Raw genomic sequence first — 16,363 nt, 5'->3', positions numbered from 1 at the left:
AGATATATTTGTTGAGCTATGAAACCAAATCCTGCATTAGAGTCTTTAATTCCTAACCCCTTTCCCCACTTCCCCTGCGCATGCACATGCATGTACACACAAATACACACAGAAACACAACACACACAGCCCTCTCGATGGCCTCTGCCTGCACATGGGTCCAAGCTGTCTAGGACCCTCTCCAGGGCATTGCAAAAGCCTCCTATCATGTCTGACACTCTATGTCCCTCTCCCTGATCCAGCCCTGCACATTTCCAGAGCTTGGTTATGCCACCACCTTGCTCAAAATCCCTCAGCAGCCTCCACTGGCCCCAGAATAAAAGCAATCCCTTTCGCCTGGCATCCGCCACCTTTCCTAACCTGGCCCCAGCAAATCTCTGCAGCTGTATCTTTCGCTGCACCCACTCACCCTCTGCCCAAATGGTCTACTCTGGTCTCCTGTGCCCACACCCACACTTTTCCTCCCTGTGAGTTTGCTCATTCTACATCCTCTGCCTAGACTGCTCTCCCCTCCATCTCTACCTGTCAAATCTCACCTCGCCTTCAAAGCCCGCTCAGGTGTCACATCCTCCACAAAACTGCCCACACTTAGCCGGTGCCTGGCAAAAGCAGGACATGTTCACATGCAGTTTTTGCAATGCAACTGATTCAGCTCAGCCATATCAGCATTTAAAATCCCTGTGTCCTACCTTAGCCAACTCCCTTCCCACCCCTGGTTCTCACCCTAGGGGTGAGAGTTGGCCAGGGGACGAGGTTTGGGGATGGAGGGAAGATGTCTGGCTTGTACATTTCTTAGTTTTAAAATAGTTAAGAGTATATGGTTTTGGTTGTTAAGTGTATGAAAACATCTCACTGTTGAAATGACTGCATCAGAATCTCCTGTTCTCTACCTGTCCCATGGTAGGTGCTCCACATGCTTGTTGAATCGGTGATTGAATCAATGAATGAATGACTTCCCTACAGCTCCTGGCAGCTTCTTCCCTCCTTAGTTCACTCTGCGATAACCAGTCTGACTCCCTGCAACACCTCCCACTTCTCCCCACTGCTAGACCCACTGAGTCCCTTCTGTTCTCTCAGCCCATCCCCACCTTGGAGCTACAGCAAAGGGAAGGGAAATATCAGGAGCCCATGGCAGCCCTCCTGTGTGCAATGACTCAGTGACTGGCACCTTGCCGAATAGCCTACTCTGTTCCTTGCCTCTGTCTGGTTGGCTTTTGCCTTGCTCCTGAGATCACGGCCTATCCTTTTTCCAGGTCTCAGAAGCAACTATACTCCCAGTTCTCTACTTTCTCCATGGTATAGCTTCCTTCTACCCAGAGGCTAATTCCCTCTCTGAACCTCAGCCACAGGACAACTCTGCCACTAGCAGCCCAGCCTCTCTGATGCCATCTGCCTATGCTATCACCCAGTGCCCACCCCAGACTACTTATCACCAGATATTGCTACTCTCTTCTGCCAGACTTGTGGTGGCAGAGATTGGCTAGATTCTCACCAAACCCATCCGTCCTCTTCCTGGCACATACCTGGACATCACTCTGTGGAATACAGTACAGCCATATGACATTGTTCTGATATGACAACAATGGAATGTAAGAAAGTGAAGAACCTCTGTACTTCATCTCTAGGCCCAGCCCATAGACTTGTTCAGTCTTCCTCTCTCTCCTCCCTTTCTTCTTCCTCCCCTGAACGTTTCTTTCTCTCTCTCTCTCTCTCTCTCTCTTTCTCTCATGTCCCCCTCTTCTCCTTTCTATCTATCTCTATATCTATCCAAATGGATGATTGCAAATGAGGACGAGGCTCTAGACTGCACTAATACAGTAGCCACTAGCCACATGCAGTTATTTCAATTTAAATTACTTTAAATGAAAGAAAATTAAAAATTGGCCAGGCACAGTGGCTCACGCTTGTAATCCCAATACTTTGGGAGGCTGAAGCGGGGGTGGATCACCTAAGGTTGGGAGTTTGAGACCAGCCTGACCAACATGAAGAAACTCCGTCCCTATTAAAAATACAAAATTAGCCAGGCGTGGTGGCACATGCCTATAATCCCCACTACTCGGGAGGCTGAGGCAGGAGAATTGCTTGAACACAGAGATGGAGGTTGCAGTGAGCCGAGATTGCGCCATTGCACTCCAGCCTGGGCAACAAGAGCAAAACTCTGTCTCAAAAAAAAAAAAGAAAATTAAAAACTCAGCTCCTCAGTTGCACTAACCACATTTCAAACGCCTGCTTGCCACAACACAGGTAGAGAACAAGTTCACGATTGCAGAAAGCGTTATGGGATGTGCTGTTCTGCGGAGCCCACGCTAAGTGAAGTCTGGCCCTCAAATAATGCCATGGAGCAGAGTCATCCCCTCCCCTACTGACCTTTAAACAAACATGCTGTGAGTGAATGGGAAATGACCTTTGATTGGGTGCAATTGCTGAGGTTTTGAGATTGTGACAGCAGTCCGTATACCCCAACACCAGCCACTCAGCTGCCTTAAACACTCCAGACCCAGCACCCGGACTCCCTGGCCTGTCATCCCTGCCTCCCTCCCTGGGCCCCAGAGAGAAGCACAAGGGTTCAGGATTTCAGCCTCTGCATTTTTGACCTTTCCTTCTTCCTGCAAAGCTCTGCAGCTCTTTGTATCCCTCTCCCAACCTCTGTATTTCCCAAACTCTTTTCAGCTTGATTGCCAAATTCATTCCTACCTCTATTATCATTTACTTAATATATTTTCAAAAACAGGCTCTCTTTTTAATTTGAATAAATATATTGACTAAAGACACTTTATATAACTCTTTAAATGGAGGCAGACAAGTCCCAACATCTTTAATCAGCAAGCTGGAGACCCAGGAGAATTGATGCTGTAGTTTCAGTCTAAAGGGCAAAGAAAAAAAAACAAAAACAAACAAACAAATAAAAAACACAATGTCCCAGCTCAAGGTAGTCCCAAAGGAAATAATTCCTGCTTATTCTTGGGAGAGTCAACCTTTTTGTTCTCTTAAGGTCTTCAACTGATTGGATGGGGCCCACACAACCTAGGGAAGGCCATCTGCTTTACTTAGTCTTCTGATTTAAATGTTAATCTCATCCAGAAACACTCTCACAGATACACCCAGAATAATGTGTGACCAAACATCTGGGCACTCTGTAGCACAATCAAGTCAATGCATTAAATTAACCATCACATTTACCACAATTAGAAGATACAATACAATGAAAACCTAACACTATGATTAAGTCCAGCTAGAATCTGTAGTCTATCAAAGGCTCTGGGTCTGAGGTCTGCTATTTTTTTCTCTATTTAAAAGGGAGATGAACAAGTATTGGGGAGGTGTTAGAGATGAACTAATACCATGATGAGACCTTTCACTTTAAAATGATCAGCAGGATTGTAAAAGAATCTAAAACAGAACACCTTTCCCACAGTGTGATCAGCCCTCCAATGTATATCCATATGCCACATCACATGAGCCCCAGTGCCCTCTGGAGGGATCCATGTCCACCTGGGGGACACTATCCTAGACTATGGTCCCCTAAAGGCCAAGATCACATTTAAATGGCAGTTGTGTCTCTCTTGGTGCCTCACATATAGGAGCCACTTAATAAACAGTAAATGAGTGAAGATATGTCCGGGAATAGTCTCTGACCTAGTTGGCGGTTTCTGTCAGAAGCAGAACATCATGACAAAGGAAATGGGACTAAAATGTTAAACCACACTAAAGGTTCCATCTACCAAATCGCTCCTGTGGCACACTGGGGCAGGGCTATGTCTAAAGGAATTAAAACATTCAATAGCTCCAGGGCCAGATTAAGACATTCTGAGGCTCCGAAGTATGTCCCACATCATCCAAAATACCAGAATGTATTTTTACAGACAGAACATTGAACATTTACATCTAAACACAAATTAAAGCAGCATATATACAAAATATAGTGTATTAAGAGAGAAGAAAGGGAGGGAGGGAGAGAGAGAAGGAGAGAAGGCAAAGAAATGGAAAACGAAAGAGGAAGAAGTAAGGAGAAAGGGAAAAGGAAAATGGTCTATCTGAAATTTGACCATAACATCTCCCCTGTGTGAAACTCTTTGGTGATTTTTTCCCCCTTATAAAAGGGACAAGGCCACTCTCCTTTTTAGATACACAAAGCTTTGGATCACTTATATCTAAATCTAGCCCCCCTAAGACCACCCAGTGTCTGCAGGTCCCCACAGGAAGAGTCATGCACACTTATGGACTACCCAGGGGCATCTTCCGCTGACGGGGCCTTAATGTCACCCAGGACTCCCTGTTCTGGGGGAATTCTCAAAGGTAGATACAGGGATCCAGGAGCTACGTTCGAATTTTCTAAAAAACCTAATAGGTATTATGTATTTTCCTGCAACAAAGCCTAATAAATTACCTGTGGTCCCATAGCAGGGTCCCGTACTTGTCTCTAATGTATCACGTCGTTTCTTGCCTGTCTCCCACAAAGGGGGGTGACCTCCTTGCAACTGGAAACCATGCATTTGACTGATTTCACTTTTTTAAAAAATATCCTCAATGCCTGGCACATAATGATCCTTAAAAGATGTCTGATGAATAAGTGGCCACTGGATGAATGAAACAAATAAATGTGATACTACACTGTTTTCATTGTATACTTTGCTGTATATATCTTAGATTAATGAAAATGCGAAGGCAAATTCATTATAGTAAATATAAATTATTTGGAAGGAAAAATCATTCCAAACAAATGAAAAAAAAGTAATGAATATGGTGCTAGGGAAGAAAGAGGCTGGGATCTTTAGATAATGCACAGATATGTGTGTTCCCACACGTGGCCTAAGAAGCTCTAATCTCCCCCAGGGAAAGCTGGACCCTGGGGACAGAGCCTGCATCTAAGCCACCAGCTCCTAAGGCAGTATTTCTCAAAGTGAGGTTTGGAGGCCACCAGCCTAAGAATTGTTGGGAGATCTGTTAAAACACTGATTCCTAAAACCTGCCTCAGACCCAGAAAGTTGAAATATCTGACACCAGGATTTGAAACTCGACATTTGTAAGTTCTTTGGGTTACTCTCAAGCATATTCAAGTTTGAGATCCATTACCCCAAGAATTCCTGGGCAAATCCCGTTCAGGCCACCTGCCACCCAGGGCTGGGGATAGGCTCAGAGCAGCTGTGTCATCCCCACATCCCAGCTGTGAGCGCTCATCCCTCACCTGGGACCCATAAATGTTGTGTTGGAGAGGAGATGTAGTGAGAACCAGGCGTAAATCATGCTCCTCTCACCCTTTTTCCACCCTCTGCCTTCCCTTAAGGAAGGCCCTGACCCCAGGGACTGCTCACCGAGTATTTCAATAAACTCCAACTGGCCCTTTATCAGATGGTCCAGTCAATTAGAACTTCATCAGGAATCAATTTGTGAGGCCCAGCTGAGATGTAACTATAGATCAGGGCAATGGCAACTGATTATCCCACTAATGGAATATTCCATTGATTAATTGAGTATTTAAATCTTTCCGAGAGTGGCTGTGCTTGCTGCCATTGTCGCTGGATGAAAGGGGTAGGAGAGTGTCGTGCAGTCAAAGAGGAAGCTGATGGTTCTTTCTTCATTTAGCAGCTCTCAGCAAAATAACGGGTCCGCCTCAGGTTCTCAGAAAGCAAGAACACTGCAAGGTCTTCGGCACAATGTAGAAACCTCCCACCAGCTGATTGAACCAATCAGGGGATGGTGGGTTTTAATTCGCTATTTTTCTGTAAAGCTGTGTGCCGAGGACCTCAAAGAAACATCCATTCCAGTGCTTGTTACAAGTTAGAATCGCCTGGAGATTTGCTAAAACACAGATCCCTGGGCCTGCCCCCCAAATCTGATTCAGCAAATTTGGGGTGGGGCCTGAGAATCTGCATTCCTAGCAGGCTCCCTGGTGAAGCTGGGGCCACACTTTGAGTAGCACTTACCTATATTTTATAAACACATTTTAGCAAATAGGAAGGACAGACATTATCTGATGCCTATTTGGGTTGTGCTGGAGTCTGAAATTTTAAAATGCACATTATCGATGACAATGCAGTATTGACGACAATTAGAAGATAGTCATACATTCACACAAAGGCAGATGTATACCGTACATCTCGCTGGAGCCCTTGATTAAGAGTGAGGTTGGGTTTGGGATTTCTGTCTTGAGTCCAGTTCTTCCTAGTATGTGACCCTGGATAAGCAACTTAGCTTCTCCCTACCTGGGTTTCCTTAGTCTGAGGATGCTCATTCCCGCATCGTGGTAAGAATGCACACAAAGCGCTTAACGCGATGCTTGGCACAGAGTAAAAACGCAATAAACGGAAGCTATTACTATTATCACCCTGATACCCAATACCTAAAAAGGTCTCAGAAGTCAGGTTCCCTTTGGGGAAAAGAGTGATGAGATTGCTGTCTGCCGTGAAGCAGATGCATCTGCTTAAGGGATGGGAAGAGCAGCAGGAAGGCCCCTTGCTCCCAGCATCTTCACTGTGCTGGGTCTTTCCCACAGTGTGGCTGTGAAGTTTATGAGGTGCAGACTGCCAGGGACCGGAACCAAATTTCCCAGAGCAGCTGGCAGATGGTGAGGGAAAAGGAAAGAAGAAAGGGAACTGGCATTCATTGAGGCCCTACTATATGCTACGCTCTTTTTTAAATAAGGGATCTCACTTAATCTTTACTGAAACCTGAAGGGGTCAATATAATTATCCCATTTTTCAGATTTGGAAACTGAGATCCAGTGAGGGAAAGAGATTATTTCCAGACAATTGACTGGTGGGCTGGAATTGGATCCCAAATTTGCTTCACTTTAAGGTTTGCAGTTTTTGTTTTGTTTTGTTTTTTTGCTTTTTTTTTTTTTTTTTTTTTTTTGAGATGGAGTCTCACTCTGTTGCCCAGGCCGGAGTGCAGTGGCATGATCTCTGCTCACTGCAGACTCTGCCTCCCAGATTCACACCATTCTCCTGCCTCACCCTCCCAAGTAGCTGGGACTACAGGCATCTGCCACCAGGCCCTGCTAATTTTGTTTTTATATTTTTAGTAGAGACAGGGTTTCACCATGTTAGCCAGGATGGTCTCCATCTCCTGACTTCATGATCCACCCGCCTCAGCCTCCCAAAGTGCTGTGATTACAGGCGTGAGCCACCGCACCCAGCCAGATTTGTGTACTTTCCACCACACCACACCATGGGTCTCATTGCAGGTGGAGGGGTGACTTCGTGGGTGATGCTATGCCATCACACATGACTGAGTGAAAGTGTATATATACACATCACACAGGCAGATGCAAGCTATCAGTATTCAAAACACACTGGAGTAAGTTATTCTAGTTACTCAGAATTCAACCTGTTCCCCTGGGACTTTCTTACCACTAGGAGGCACCTTGTGGAGTACGCTCCTTCCCTGACAAATACAGATTGCTTCACTAGTCCTTAAATTTTCATTTGAGTGACCTACAAAACACAAAGAATGACAGTGGTTCTTGAATTATTTTAGCCTGTAAACGACTTCAGTGTGGGGGAAAGATCTCATAAGCTACCTATCGTATAGCTCCTGAAAATGAAAATCATCACCAGAAATAATGGTGTCACTGGCACTGCTTTTGATGAATCACCCATGAGTGATGTCTGGTTTTCAAAAAATACAAGAGGTAAATTATTTATCCATATGCCACACCAAACTGGACCCATCTGACAAAAATTAGTCCTAAAAAAGATGCGCCCATCAAAACCTGAGGGCCTCTCACACCTATGGCTGAGAATTCCAGTGCTCTGATATCATCTTTTCCCCAGTGACTTGAGTCCAAGTCTTGGAAGATAATAAAAAGTCAGAGGGTAAGAAGGATGAATTGGTCTGTCCTCAGCCCCAATTTTCACGAACACATTTGCCTACATCATTTTTGTCGTGTGGTGGCACCCATGAAATGAACCAGTGAATTATGTTTAGTGTCATATAGGATGCATTAAACTCAGCATCCAGAGTGTTGATTCTAAGCAGGCTCTTCCACTAACCAGCTGGTGACCTTAGCAAATCGTCTGTTACTATCTGGGTGGCAGCATCTTCAATCCTAATGTCCTGTGATTTCAAAAGATATTCCCCATCTGACAGATGGGATTTTAGGGGCCCTGCCTTGCAGTAAGGAGCAGCACCTGCCCTAGACAAGGATATTTCCTCAAAGGGTAATTTAAGCCTAAGCAGTAAGTATGGCATAGGCCACTTTTTCATAGCCAAGGGGAGGGAAGACAGGAACGGCATGAAAAATTCAAAAAGCAAAGATCAAAATTTAGCCAAGGGTGTCAGGCCACGCCTCAGCTAAGCCTTTTGCAGACTTCGCCCCATGTCCTGTGTAGGTTGTGAACCCTGCCAACTGCAAGCTCATCCTGGCCAGTCCCTGAGCCAACAAGAGCCAGTCAGCCATATAGCTCGTTCAGACCTGCCCCTACTCATATGAGACAGGGTTTTAGAGGTGATCTAGGACTTGAATACCATGTTCTAGGTGGGCAAGGGGCTGGAATAACTCCCTGAACACTTTTAAGAAGGTAATGCTGTAAACTCTCTGCCCAGCACACTTGGGGTGACCTTGTGTCCTGGCACCTGATTCATTGAACCCACTCCAGTTCTCATCAAGAATCGCGTTCTAGCCTGACCTTCAAGGCTATTTCCTACCAGTCCCTGACTCACCACAACAAGGTGGTAGATGAGCTGGACGTAATAGCCAGGGCTCCTTTTCCACCACTACAGAGTTTCACACGCTGATGGTGGTAGATGGGTTCTGATGCCCAGCGATAAGGCTTTTGGCCGCATGTAACAGAATATTGCATAAAAATTAATCAAAAAGGGCATTTAATTACCGACCCTAACAAGAAGTCACAGAAGCAAGAGCATTCAAAGATTTGTCCAGTGGTTCAACGATGTCATCAAGGAACCAGGTTCTTTCTTTCCTTCTGCTGTCTGTCAGCATCAGTTTTCTTAAGGTGTATATCCTCATGGTGCCAAGATGACTGCTGTGGCTCCAGGTATCATATCTTCACATCCCATAATCTTAAGAAGAAAAAATGGCATTGTCTCCTCACATGTCTCTTTTTGCCAGGGAGGAAAATCTTTCTTGGAGACCTCCCTACACATTGCCCCATTGGTAAAGATTAGATCCCATTGTCCATGCTCTGGATGCAAGGGAGCCTAGTGAGGTGAGTATGTGACTTTCTAACACTTAGAGTAGACAGCCAACCCTAACAGCAAGAAGGGATTTGGGATACAGAGAGATCTGTTATGTAGGCAACCAGCAGTGTCTACCCTACCTGGTAAGATGGGTGTTTGCCTGGATAAGGTCAAGCCATAGATGGGTGTTTGCCTGGATAAGGTCAAGTCTCTTCGACGTGCGAAATTGCTTCTTGAATGAGTTTGGAGTTCTAGGATGGTATAAGCATGAGAGAGCCAGTTTTGATGCAGGACATGAAGGGCCATTCCAGACATAAAGCTTAACCATATGGGAGGCAGGAGTGACAGACCCACAAAGCAATGCCTATTGCAGCTAGGGCTTGAACAGTGACGGGAATCAGGGCTGCCATGCTGCCCAACTCCGGGGGGTGCTATGCACATAGGACACAATTGATAGTGCACTGAGAAGGTGCACCTGGACCTCTGTGCTCATTGGTGAAGAGAGTGTAAGAAAAAGGGCTTGATCTCTAGAACAATAAAAAGACCCTGTGGAACCTTTGACACTGCCCCAGGTCTCTGAGATCTCCCTGCAGATCCTCACACCCTAAGCATCTGCTCCCTACCCCCAAGTCTGCCCCCATGCTCAGCTCACTTACATGAGGCAGGGAATGAAAATAATCCCAAATCTGGTGGATCAAACCTCATGAATAATCTCTGGTGAGCAAGAAGAAACAGTTACTTTTTGCATCCCTCCTCCCTTGCTCCACCTTCCTACTTTTAGTCCCATTAGGACATAGGTGGCAAATAAATGAGTCCTAGAGAACAGCAGAAGACAGATCAACGAGGATCACTAGGATTAAACTGAGGGTGTGGCCTCTCCAGTAAGATGTCTTTGTCATCACTAAGGCCCAGGCTGGAAAATAACCATCCCTACTTGTGTCAAGATCTGTAGGAGTGACAAAATGAGCTAAGAGCTCGCTCAGGGAAAGCTCTCTGGCCTCTTGGAGGGCCTGCTCTGTTTCTTACACTAGGTGGCTGTTAGATTATGCACAGTGGTGTAACTAGCAAAAATGAGCACACCCTAATACAGTCTAATATGGCCATTGCTCTTCATGGCTTTCCCCTGCAAGTGATAAAAAGAGCTCCCCTGCTTTCTGCTATAAGAAGTGGAAGTAGATTTGGAAAAGCAGTATGAGGTTCTGAGTGGTGAGATGGGGCTGAGGGCAGATGGTTTGTTGTGCATGGTGTGTGTGTGTGTGTGTGTGTGTGTGTGTGTGTGTGTGTGTGTGTTTGTTTGTGTGTGTGTGTGTATGATTTGTGTATGTATGTTGTGGTTTTAACAGAGCCAAGCATGGACACTATGGGGCCATGCATGGGATTTCCACTGCTCCAAGTGCTGTCACCAGAATGCCCAAGGCATCTGCAGAACCGACTGGGCTGAGATGACAGCCCCTCTTATACCCACTGAGCTTGACTTTGTTCTCTCAAGTTACCAGCCCCTCCACTCCTGCAATCCACATTTCCACATGCTACTTTGGGACTGAGACTTGGGCTTCTAGACAAGCCATCGGCTACTCTGGCCCAGTGTGCATGCTGTTTCAGGGCCCCTCTGACCTCCAAGAAATAGGTGTTGTCACCTGCATTCTGCAGAAGAGGCATCATTTAACCCTCCCAAGGCCACACAGCTAATGAGTGGCTAAAGCTAAATCTGATGTCTGATATTTTTCACTTAAAACTCTTCCTTAGGGCCACAGCCCCATTTTCCTTGGGATAAGAATGGAGGTTCTCAGGGCGCCTGAGGGTAATAGAAGACAGATGCTTTGCCCACATATGTCTGGTACATTTTTGTTGCGTGAGAAGCTCTTTTCTCCCATAGCAACCACTTGGGGTTTTCAGCTGCTAACCCTGTCCTCCAGAACAACAGCAGTCTAGGCTAGGCAGGACCACGTTCCCACGCCCCACTCCAAACTCTTTGTCTTAATAAACCCTGGATCCCACTTCTTTCTTCCCAGCTTCTCGTTTATTTTTCCAAAGAACACAATAAGCACAATTGATTTTAAAATAAAAATCTCTGGCTTATGCACAGAAGCATTATTCAGAAAGGTTAAAAATGATGAGGCAGCATTATTTCCCATTATCTTTACTTTGTAACCTTGCAATTGAAACACCACAAGACCAGGGGTGCCTTCCTTAATGGTGTCACGTGTGGGCAGCTGTTTCAGGTGGGCAATGTATATGGCAGTGCCTGGGTGTCCTTGGCTCAGGACAAACCACAAAGGACAAAGGCTCATAAGTCAGCAGAGCTGGAGGAGGCCTTCAGCACTATCGGCTACAACTTCTCCCTTTGCTAGCTGGGAAATGTGAGGGTAGTTCCATTCAAAGAGGAAGGAGACCTGGGGAATTTGTGAGTCAGTGTGAGCAGAAAGCTACTTGGAAGCCTAGAGAATTTCACCAGAAGAGAAAACTCAGCCTTCCCTTTGGGGCAAAGCAAATCTTTTCCATATCAAAACAATCCACCCTGAATGAAGCTTGTGTTTTCCTCTCTTTCAAGTGAATGAGGTGGTAGAAAGACATGCTGGGATGACTTAGAAAGTCAACCCTGAAAGGGTAAAATAGCTGTAGAACAGGCAGAGAGAAAGCATCTTTGAGAGGGTGGGCAAAGTGGACCTTTGTGCTGTGTGTGTCTGAAGACAGTCTAAGGGAAGGGAATGTGATTAGGTTCTAAGCTCCAGGACCAACAGGTGCCTGAACTAATCCCAACCGCATACAGCTGTGCAAATGGAAGGCACCTCCAGAGTTGCCACTCCAGGATACTATTAATACTTCCTTGGGCACGGAGTGTGAGGGAGCATGGAGTGAAAGGGAGATATATGCAGGGTTGGCAAGAAGAATACCAAATGGCATTGCATAATTAATTACCTCCCCAACAGAGTTGTTGCACCCTGCTGTGGGCTCCCATCATATTGTTTATACTTATGATGGTACCTGTTGCAGTCCACCTTATATTATTCTAACTTGGATTAACACTGCCTTGTCTCTCCACCTACAAGATGAGGGCATGGTTCACATCTTATCAATGCTCAATGACCCACACACTTAGTGATCTCAAGGATCTGCTAGGAGTAACTGTGGCTTGCACTAGAAATTGAGTGGTAGTCCTGATTGGCCTAGATTGGGATGGTTAAAAGATTTAACAGATCTCTAGCAGGGAGATTGAGATGATGCCAGGGAGGGTTAGTAGAAGGTCAACGGGTCTCTGTATTAGTCCATTTTTACACTGCTGATAAAGACATACCTGAGACTGGGCAATTTACAAAAGAAAGAAGTTTAATTGGATTTACAGTTCCACGTGGCTGGGAAGCCTCACAATCATGGTGGAAGGCAAGAAGGAGCAAGTCATGTCTTACATGGATGGCAGTAGGCAGGCAAAGAGAGAGAACTTGTGCAGGGGAGCTCCTCTTTTTAAAACCATCAGATCTCGTGAGACTTATTCACTATCACGAGAACAGCATGGGAAAGACTTGTCCCCATGATTTAATTACCTCCCATTGTGTCCCTCCCACAACATGTGGGAATTCAAGATGAGATTTGGGTGGAGACACAGCGAAACCGTATCAGTCTCCCAAGGTAGCATATGCATCAATGAATTCATAAGAGTCCAGGATCTGGTCCTCAAACTCAGAGGCTCAGAAACTTGATATGTTAACACAGAGAACTGATCTGTCAATTAGGGACAAACCACATCAACTGAGCTTTTTAGATAGATACATAAACTGGACCCTAACTCATTAATTTAGATTGAAAAATATTGTAAGCATAATGGTCATGCACACTAGAGTGCCTGGATCTTGCCGGCTAGGGCAATTTCTCTCGGTCAAAATCCTTCCATCAGCATTTGGACACACTTAAGTCTCTCACCTAAAAAGGAACAATGAACACAATCTAATGCCCCTGGGCCTCACATCCAGTTTCTATCCCCCCTCTCTCTCCTCCCTTTCAAAACCAAAGTTCTATAAAGAATTGTTCATTGTCGTTGTCTCAGTTTCTCCACTTCCCGTTGATTTCTCAACCCACTTCAATATGACATCCATCCAGCAGTGACATAAGTATCTAAGTGACCAAGATACTTAGTTACCAAGATGGCCTGGAAAGCAATCATCCAGCCATAGAGCTCTGGCAAGGTCCTACATCCCCCTGCTGACTGGGAGACTGGCTTTTGTTACTGAAAGGTCTGTAGGTGAGCCAGGGAGAGAGACAATGAACTAGGGCTATGAGGGATCATTCAGGGGGATTGGGGTGGTAGCTATTTACCAACCAATATATAAGTATTTCCAGGTGTTCACACAGCATGGCTGTATCATTTGGTATGGTGTGAATACCAGCCTTGCTCCATCATTCCACATAAATAGCTCTTGCTAAGCTCATCAAAGACTTCCATGTTGCTAAATGTAGTAAGGATATTTTTCAGACCTCATCTTACTTAATTTCTCAACTGCATCTGACTCTCTTAACCATTCCTTCCTTCTTGAAACACTCCTTTCTCTTGTCTTCTCTGGCCTCACACTTTCCTGGGTTTCCTCCTACAATGTGGGCAGCTCTTTTTTAATCTCCTTTTCTAGCACATCCCATTCTGCCTGGCTATTGAATGTTGTTAATTCCTAAATGCTTGGTCTGAAGCCACCTCTTCTTTCAAGGCTCTTCTTTCTCCCTGGACAATTGTACCCATGCCCATGTCTTCAATTCTAATTTACACACTAATTAAGTTGTATTTTACATTATCAGCCTAGAACTTTCCTCTGAACCTCAGCTCGAACCACTTGAGTGTCTCAAAAGCACTTTAGGAGGAGATATTTATGAAACACATATTTGATACAGAACTTGTATCCAGAATACATATTTTAAAACACTCATAACTTGATAATAAGAAAGCAAGCCTAGTTTTCTTTGTTTGTTTGTTTGTTTTTGTTATTGTTGTTTTTGAGACAGAGTCTCACTCTGTCACCCAGACTGGAGTGCAGTGGTATGATTTCGGCTCACTGCAACCTCTGCCTCCCGGGTTCAAGCAATTCTCCTGACTCAACCTCCCGAGTAGCTGGGACTACATGCATGTGCCACAACACCCGGCTATAAACCTAGTTTTTAAATAGGCAAGAGATTTGAATAGACACTTTATGTAAGAAGACCTACAGATGGCAAACATGAAAAGATGCCCAACATCATTAGTCTTTAGGGAAATGCAAAATAAAATCACAACGAGATACCACTTCACACCTATTGATACAGCTAAAATAAAAAAATATTGACAACACACAGTGCTGGCAAGGATGTGGAGCAGCTGGAACCCTCATGAATCGCTTGTGGGAATGCAAAATGATATAGCCACTCTGCAAAGCAATTTGGCAGTTCCTACTAAAGTTAAACATGTACTTACCATTTGACCCAGCAATCCCACTCTATTTGGTACTGCCATTTATCCAAGAGAAATAAGAACATGTGTTTACACAAAATTGTATGTATATGTTTATTGTGCCAAATATTGGAAACAATTCAAATGTGCTTCAACTGTTGAATAAATAAACAAACTGTGATACATCCAGGCAGTGAAATAATATTTACCAATAGAAAGGAACAAACTACTAATACATAAAACAACAAGGATGAATTTCAGATGGGTTACCCTACGTGAAGGGTAAATCTAACTTAAAAGGTTACATACAAGATGATTCCATTTATACGAAACCAGGAAAAGACAAAACCCAGGGATAGGAAAAAGATAGTCAAAGAAAAGAGCACCAGGAAACTTTTTAGTGTGATGGGAAACGGGACTGATTACATAATTCACAGGGTCCAGTGCAAAATGAAAATGTGAAGTCCCTTTTAAAAAATTATTAAGCACTTAAAGACAGTGACAGGATACCAATACCATTAAACCAAGTGTGGGCTCTTCTATGTGCGGGGCGTGCACAGGTCCCACACCCAGGAAAAAGGCCCCGGATGAAAAATGCTGTATATCTTGATGGTGGTGTGACTACCTGGTGCTACGCATTTGTCAAAACCCATAAAAACACACTAGAAAGGATGAATGCTACTGTGTGTAAATTAAACCTCAATAAACCTGACATGTTTTTAAAAGACTCTTGTCACGAGGAAACCCCACATTAAAGTGGGTTGAGCTTCATCACACAGAAAGATAGGCCTGTACCCTTCAAACTGCATATGAAAGGCAGGGAAACCGCGAGAGAGTGTTTCAGACACAAGGAGACCAAAATGACATGGCAACCAAACACAACATGTGTTCTTGGATGGGATCTTGGGTCATAAGGAGGAAGGACCTTGTTGAGATGGTTGATGACATTTGAATGGGGTTTGTGGCTTCTTTCCTGATTTGGGGCTTGTGTGGTGGTAATGAAGAAGAGTGTCTTTAGGGGAGCATGTAAGGGCATTGGAACAAATGTGATTAAATGCTAACTACCGGGAAAGCTGAGAAAAGGGAAGTCAAGACATTTTTGTACAGTTCTTGCAGCTCTTCTTTAAGTCTGAAATTATTTCAAGATAGGTTATTTCAAAATAATTTTTTAAGTACTTGAAGATCAGCAGGTCAAATTCATGACCTTCCTGAAATCTCCACCCCCTAGACTTGATTCCCTTTCAGTTTCCTTATCTCAGGAAATGGTCCCACCTTCAATGGGCTCTGGGAGCCAGAAATTCCCCTGATGCTTCCCTCTTCTTTCCTGATCCCTGCTTACTTTCCAGCCTCATCTGGCCTCCTCTCCCCATCCATTTCTTACCCCTAAGCAGACTGGCCTTCCTTCCATCCCAGGGATCACACACAAGCTGTCCCATCCTCAAATGTCACATCCTCAGGAAAGCACCTATCACTACCAGCCCAGGTCAGGTCCTGTGCTGGGCACCTTGGAGCCCTCGGACCTTCCCTTCTATGGGTGCCTCACAAGCTTTGGTTTATTTCTACCTGCACCATTCTACGGTTCTTCAATCCACACGTGTCTCTCATCACCAGGCTGCATTTCCATGAAGCAGAGCCAGATCTGGTTCTGCTCACCGCCGTCCTTGGCACTGCGCTTTGCACATGAGAGATGCTCCATAAATATTCGTTGATGGAGGCATGAAGGAGTGAATGAATCCTGGCACATCTATTTGGAGGAAATTGTTCCAGTCAGGTTCAAGCCAGGGCCAAAGGAAGTGAGCTAGTTGTGAGATCAGAAGG

Source organism: Macaca nemestrina, chromosome 7 (assembly GCF_043159975.1).
Source record: "Macaca nemestrina isolate mMacNem1 chromosome 7, mMacNem.hap1, whole genome shotgun sequence".
Taxonomy (NCBI): Eukaryota; Metazoa; Chordata; class Mammalia; order Primates; family Cercopithecidae; genus Macaca; species Macaca nemestrina.
Note: the sequence above shows the minus strand (reverse complement) of the source record.